The 7,500-nt window shown below is 39.4% G+C and overlaps 1 long non-coding RNA gene across 4 annotated transcripts in view; it reads right to left on the bottom strand.

Moving 5' to 3' along the window:
- Window positions 1–7,500, bottom strand: part of LOC123503042 — a 90,026-nt gene that overhangs the window by 68,189 nt on the left and 14,337 nt on the right. The window lies entirely within an intron of this gene.

Below are 7,500 nucleotides of genomic sequence, written 5' to 3'. Positions count from 1 at the left end.
AACGAAGAAGGAGGAATGGAAGGAAGAAAAAGCTAAACTATAAAAATAAAAGAGAAAAAAACGATAATTTAAGACACTAAAATATAATAACACTTGCATTTTTAGCTCTTCGGATCTTAAATACTTCATCCTGAGTGGAGTTTCGACCTTAGGGAAGCGTGGCGTAAGGGCGGGAATGCGTTGGGCGGTGTAGCAGATGGTGGGCACGGAAAGGGTGTTGGATCCTGTTTACGTGGGTTCCGATCCTCCTTTTGTGGGATCAGCGGATGCACCTCGACCCTTCTGCATCCGATAAGTGATTAAATGCATGTATAAGTGTATCAGCGGCGCTTATTAAATATAAACACGAAATTGCTACGGTATTTTTTTTTATCATCGTTTTTTTTTCCTTGCAGTTCGTTCGTCTCCTCCTCCTCCTCCTCCTCCTCCTCCTCCTCCTCCTCCTCCTCCTCCTCCTCCACCTCCTCTTCTTCTCCTCCTCTTCTTGACGTCCAGGAAGCACCCACATCCCACGTACGTATGCAGGTTAATTGCTTCTCTCCTCCTCCTCCTCCTTCTCCTCCTCCTCCTCCTCCTCCTCCTCCTCCTCCTCCTCCTCCTCTTCTTCCTCCCATCCTCCTCCTCCTCCTCCTCCTCCTCCTCTGCTTTGTTTTAGACTACAATGTACGTGAGGTTTTGATGTTGTTGCTATTGATACTGTTAGTAGTAGTAGTAGTAGTAGTAGTAGTAGTAGTAGTAGTAGTAGTAGTTTATATTATTGTAGGAGTGGGAGCAGTGGCAATAGTCAATCTTTGGCAATAGTCAATCTTTACTACTACTACTACTACTACTACTACTACTACTACTATCACCACCACCATGACCAACTACAATAATAAAAAACGAAGAAAATATTGCAATCTCTCTCTCTCTCTCTCTCTCTCTCTCTCTCCGAGCTACTAAGACAAGGAGCCGCGCCGAGGGAGTAATGTGGTGGATGTGATGCGTTGTGAGGCGTGCCCGGGGGCGGCTGTGGGCGGCCCTTGCTCACACACACACACACACACACACACACACACACACACACACACACACACACACACACACACACACACACACAGTACCGTTCACATCTGTTGCAGTATATTGGTGAGAAGAGAGAGAGAGAGAGAGAGAGAGAGAGAGAGAGAGAGAGAGAGAGAGAGAGAGAGAGAGAGAGAGAGAGAGAGAGAGAGAGAGAGAGAGAGAGAGAGAGAGAGGAGAGAGAGAGGAGGAGAGGAGAGGAGAGAGAGGAGGAGGAGGAGGAGGAGGAGGAGGAGGAGGAGGAGGAGGAGGAGGTGGAGGAGGGGGAGGAAAGGTAAGGTAGGTAAGAAGAGGAAGGTCATGGAGGAAGGTTTGAGTGGCGGTGGGCTGGGCAGCTTGAGTAGGTACCTGAGGGAGAGAGGGGGAGAGAGAGAGAGAGAGAGAGAGAGAGAGAGAGAGAGAGGGATGAGAGGCAAGGCTGGGAGCGGAGGTGGGTTTCAGAATCATCCATTAATTTTCCCAAAGTTATAATTATCCAATCTTCCTGTTGGTTTTCGCTCTCTTACTATCACGCAGCCCCGCCCCTTTTCACACCTTGGTAAATGAGGTGTTTATACGGCCACGGAGGCGCACGCGAGGCCAAGGGCGGCGCGGCGAGGAGGGGCGGCCACTGACGGGAGATAAGAGCTGATAAAAGGAGGTGGAAGTAAGAGAAAGAAGTTAGGTAAGAAGGAAAGGGAAAAGAAGAAAATTGTGGTGTTCATTGTAGGAAAGATTAGAGAAAATGGGAGGAAATAGAGAAAAATGATGAAAAGATTGGAATTTTTATAGATAAGACCTGATAAAAAGGACGTGGGAATACGAGAAGGGTTAAAATGATGTGTGAAAATGAGATAAGTTAGATAAGATAAGAGAAAAGAAGAAAATTGGGGTGTTTATTGTAGAAAGATGAAAAGATTGGAAGTTTTAGAAATAAGAGATGATAAAAGGACGTGATAATAAGAGAAGGGTTAAAATAATATGCGAAAAGGAGATGAGTTAGATAAGATAAGCGAAAAGAAGAAAATTGGGGTGTTTATTGGGAAAGATTAAAGGAAGAAGGAGAAAAATTGAAACAAATGAAAAGATTGGAATATTTACAGCTAAGAAAACGCTGATAAAAGATGGAAATAAGAGATGGAGATAAAATAGATCAAATAAGAGAAAAGATGAAAATTAGAGTGTTTATTGTAAGAAATATTGGATGAAGTAGAAGATACAGAAACAAGACTGGTTTAGAGATAAGACAACGCTGATAAAAGGAGGTGGAAATAAGAGAAGGGTTAAGATGATGTGTGAAAAAGGAGATTAGTAAGATAAGATAAAGGAAAGGAAAATTTTGTCATGAGGAAAAGTTTGCAAAAATTGAGATGTTTATTGTAGGGAATATTAGAGGATATAGAAGGAAATAGAAAGAAAAAGAAAAGAATAACATTGTGAGTGATCAAACATGAAAAAAAGTAAAAAAAAAAATAAGGTGTTTATGATAGGAAAGTTTAGACGATGTGGGAGAAAATGAAGAAAAAAGAAGAATAGAATAAATTTTTGAGAGATTTGACAATGAAATAAGGTAAAAAAAAAAATAGAGGTGTTTATGATAGAGAGATTAGTTGAAGTGGGAGAAAATAGAGATAAGAGATAGAACGAATAGGATTTTAAGATATTAGACATGAAGAGAAGTAGGAAAATTGGAATATTGATTGCAGGGAATATTAGATGAAGCGGGACAACAAAATAGAGAAAGGATACAAAAAGGATTAAAACTTCAATAGCTTAGACATAAAGTAAACAATCTAAGTGTTTATGATAAGACATGGAAAAAAAAGTGAAGTTACGATTTTTACGAGAAAGACATTCAAAGAGAGAAAAAACTATAAAAACACTAGAAAAATTTTGGAGTTTACGATAAAAACATTAAACAAAAAGGTGGAAACAGAGAGAGAGAGAGAGAGAAACACAGCTTAAAATAATGAGAAATAAAATAGAAAAAGAAAAAATAAAGAAAAAAAAACACTACAAAATATTAAAGTCTACGATAAGAAACATGAAACGAAAAGAAGAAAAACACAGAAAGAAAAAGACCAACAAATATAGATAGCGAGCGACAAAAGAAAGACAAAACAAATGAAGAAAAATAAAAAGATATACAAGAAAAAAACAGAGAGATAGATAGATTAGGAGAGATAAGGTGAATGGGTGTGTATGGACATGTAGGAAGAAAAACAAGCTGAATGAAAAGATATGAAAGAAAGAAAACAAAGCGAAGTAAATATATAATAAAAATGAAGAGACAAGGTGTATATGGGTGTATATGGGTGTGTATGGGTGACAGGGAGGTGTTGCAAGGTAAGGGTGAAGGGAGATTAGCAAAGGGCAAGGTTAGGTGATGACGGGAAGGGAGGGAAAGTGGGGGAGAGGAAGGAGAAGGGAAGGTGAAATGATGCAAGAAAAACGTGATGATGAGAGAGAGAGAGAGAGAGAGAGAGAGAGAGAGAGAGAGAGAGAGAGAGAGAGAGAGAGAGAGAGAGAGAGAGAGAGACTTCAATAAATACAAGACACAGAAGAAAGTAAATAAAGATGGAAGGAAAAGAGAACAAGAGATAACCGACAAGCAACAGGAAGAAGAAGAGGAAGAAAAAAAGAAGAGAAGGAGGAGGAGGAGGAGGAGGAGGAGGAGGAAGAGGAAGACATAAACACGAGTCGAGAATATAATTATAATGAAAAGGAAGAAAAGATTAAAGGAAAATAAAACCAGAGACGAGGACACACACACACACACACACACACACACACACACACACACACACACACACACACACACACACACACACACACACACACACACACACACACACGAGAAATGGAAACACACAAAAAAAGAGAGAGCGAAAGAGGGAAAAACTAAAAATAAACAAAAAAATCTGGATGAATAAAGAGAATAAGCAGAATAATAATAAGAAGAAATAAACACGGTGATGAAAACGGAATAAACAAACAAAAAACAAAGCTGGAGAAAGAAAAATAGTAAAGAAAAGCAAGACAAAAAGGGAAATCAAAGAAAGAAAAGGAAACAAAACAAGGAAAAAACTGATAAAAAGTAAAAAAAGAAAAAAAAGCATGAAAATAGATAAGAACGACACACACACACACACACACACACACACACACACACACACACACACACACACACACGGTAATTAGAGGTGTTCCCAGGTCCCATAACTCACTCGACCACTTGTTAACAGGTAATCAAATTGAAGCTAATCAGCAAAACACGATCAGTACAGGATGCGCCTCCGCCAGGTGATTAATTGGGCTTACCTGGCTTACCTGAGGCGTGGTTTTCATTGTTCCTGAGGGCGTGGGGAAGTGTGGGGTGTCATCCTAATCTCCGAGGCGTGTTGGGAAAAGGAGGATAGCCGATAACATGGTATTAGTTCCCTGGTTAATTTATGAAGCCAGGTAATGTTGGCCTGGATGGGAATTCCTGTATATATTGAGTGTTTGGTGGTGTTTTGTGTTGTCTTGTGTTGCTTTATGAGTTATAAAGGAGTTAATGTGTTCAGGGTGAGAAATAATGCAGATAGCGAGTGTTCTGTGTTGTTTTGTGTTGTCTTGTGAATTATAAAGGAGTTAATGTGTTCAGGGTGAGAATAATTAATGCAGATAGCGAGTGTTCTGTGTTGTTTTGTGTTATTGAGGGAAGAAATTGTATTGTTGAAGGTTTTTTAGAGATTTTGAAGTTCGTTTTAGTATTTGAGAGGCGAGTTAATGTGTTCTGGGTGGGAATTGGTGTATATATTGAACGTTTGGTGTTTTGGTGGTGTTTTGTGGTGTTTTGTGTTATTGAGGGAAGAAATTGTGTTGTTGGTGTTTTTTTTAGAGAGGTTTAGAAGTTAGTGTTGGTATTTGAGAGGTAGTGCTGGTCAAAATGGGGATTAATGTATATATTGAATGTTTGGTGTTGTTTGGTGTTGTTTTGCTAATTATCAAGGGAAGAAATTGTAGTGTTAGAGATTTTTGGGGAGAGATTTTCATGTTAGTGATAGTTCGACAAATATTGATTAAGATTGTGAGAAATAAAAGAGTTCTGTGTTGTGTTGTGTTGTTTTGTGTGTTTTGTGTTACTGAGGGAAGAAGTTGTATTGTTGAAGGTTTTTAGAGATTTTGAAGTTTGTGTTAGCATTTGAGAGACGAGTCAATGCTAGTCTGGGTGAGAATTGGTGTGTATATTGAGTGTTTGATGTTGTGTTGTGTTGTGTTGTGTTGTGTTACTGAGGGAAGAAATTGTACTGTTGAAGTTTTTTTTTAGAGATTTTTAAGTTAGTGTTAGTATTTGAGAGGCGAGTTTTGGTGTTTTTTTTGTGTTGTTTGGTGATGTTTGGTGTTGCTTTGTGTTGTTTGGTGATGTTTGGTGTTGTTTGTTGATGTTTGTTGATGTTTTGTGTTGTTTGGTGATATTTGGTGATATTTGGTGTTGTTTTGTGTTGTTTGGTGATGTTTGGTGTTGTTTGTTGATGTTTGGTGATGTTTGGTGTTTTTTGTGTTGTTTGGTGATGTTTGGTGTTGTTTTGTGTTGTTTGGTGATGTTTGGTGTTGTTTGTTGATGTTTGGTGATGTTTGGTGTTTTTTGTGTTGTTTGGTGATGTTTGGTGTTGTTTGGTGATGTTTGGTGTTGTTTTGTGTTGCTTGGTGATGTTTGGTGTTGTTTTGTTAGTCATAAAGAAAAGAAATTGTAATGTTTTTTTCGAGATTTTTAAGTTAGTGTTAGTTAGGCAAACATAAATCAAGATTGTAAGAAATAAAAGAAGTAATGTGTTCAGGATGGGAATTTATGTTGATAGCGAATGTTTTTGTGTTGTTCTCTGAGTTATCAAGGAAAGAAATAGTAACGTTTCCCAGTTTTTTTTTTTTTTTTTATTTTCAACCCCTTCAGTACTGGGGACGCATTTTTACCTTGAGTTTCTGGTGTGATTAGACGATTTTATTCACATTAGGAAGGGTCTATGGAGGTCAGAAGATTAGTGGCCAGAGTCTTCAATATTAATCCCACATGAGTTTCTGAAGCTGTATAAAATCACCAAATAGTAAGCAGAATGAATATGGAAAAGCGTCATGGTACTGAAAGGGTTTAGTCAGTGTTAGTATATTAAAGAGGAGTCAATGCTGGTCTGGGTGGGAATTGGTGTAAATATATTGAATGTTTTGTGTTGTTTGGCGGTGTTTTGTGTTGTTTTGTTAGTAATTAATCCCTTCAGTACCATGGCGGGTTTCCATAATCATTCTTCTAACTATTTGTTGATTCTATACAGCTTCAGAAACTTATGTAGGGGGATTAGAATAGTGAAGACTGTGGCCATTAATCTTCTGACCTCCATAGACCCTCACTAATGTCAATAAAATGGTCTAATCGTACATAAATTTCAAGTTAAAAATCCGTTCCAGTGCTGAAGGAGTAAAGGGAAGGAATTGTAATGTTTTTTTTTTCTTTTTTGTGGGAATTTTCAAGTTAGCATTAATATTTCAGATGCGCGTCAGTGTGTTCAGGAATTAATGCAGATATCGAGTGTGTGTGTGTGTGTGTGTGTGTGTGTGTGTGTGTGTGTGTGTGTGTGTGTGTGTGTGTGTGTGTGTGTGTGTGTGTGTGTGTGTGTGTGTAATGCTAGGCGCGTAAGTGTGATCAGGTGTAGGAATTCCTGTAAAAAAAAAAAACTGAATATTTGTGCTGTGTTTTGTAAGAGTCATTGAGGAAACCACTGTTGTAATATTGGGGTTAATTTTAGTTTAGTTTAGTGTTTACGAGGCGTGGTCAGGATGAGAATGCGCGGGGAAAATAGTGTCTGGTGTTATTTTCAAGATGTCAAGGAGGAAGAATGCAACTGTCCACCTTACAATCAATACACACACACACACACACACACACACACACACACACACACACACACACACACACACACACACACACACACAGATAGAAGCCACCATCACCTGTGTATATTGATTCCTGCATCACAAACACCACTAAGCGACCACCTGCCTTCACTCTCTCTCACTCTTGCCCCCTCCAACACCACTCCTGTCCTCCTCAATACCACTCCTAACCATTCCAACACCACCTTGTCTCCCCAACACTATTCCTACACTCCTCAACACCACCTCGCCTCCCCAACACCACTCCTTTCCTCCTCAACACCCTTCCTGTCCTCCCCAACACCACCTTGCCTCCCCAACGCCACTCCTATCCTCTCCAACACCCCTCCTACCCTCCCCAACACCGCCTCGCCTCACCAGGTCTGACTTACGCGGGCCACAGACGAGTTTTTGTGGCGCTAATCCCTTACTTTGTTTTTTTTTTTTTTTCTTTTTTTTTCTTTATTACTCTTTCTTCTCATTCCTTCGTCTTCTCCTTTCTCATAAGACACAGCGGTGAGTCTGTCTGTAACGCTCCGATGCAAAGAC

This window comes from Portunus trituberculatus, chromosome 13 (genome assembly GCF_017591435.1).
Source record: "Portunus trituberculatus isolate SZX2019 chromosome 13, ASM1759143v1, whole genome shotgun sequence".
NCBI classification, from domain to species: Eukaryota; Metazoa; Arthropoda; class Malacostraca; order Decapoda; family Portunidae; genus Portunus; species Portunus trituberculatus.
Note: the sequence above shows the minus strand (reverse complement) of the source record. Positions and strands in the feature narration are given on the sequence as shown.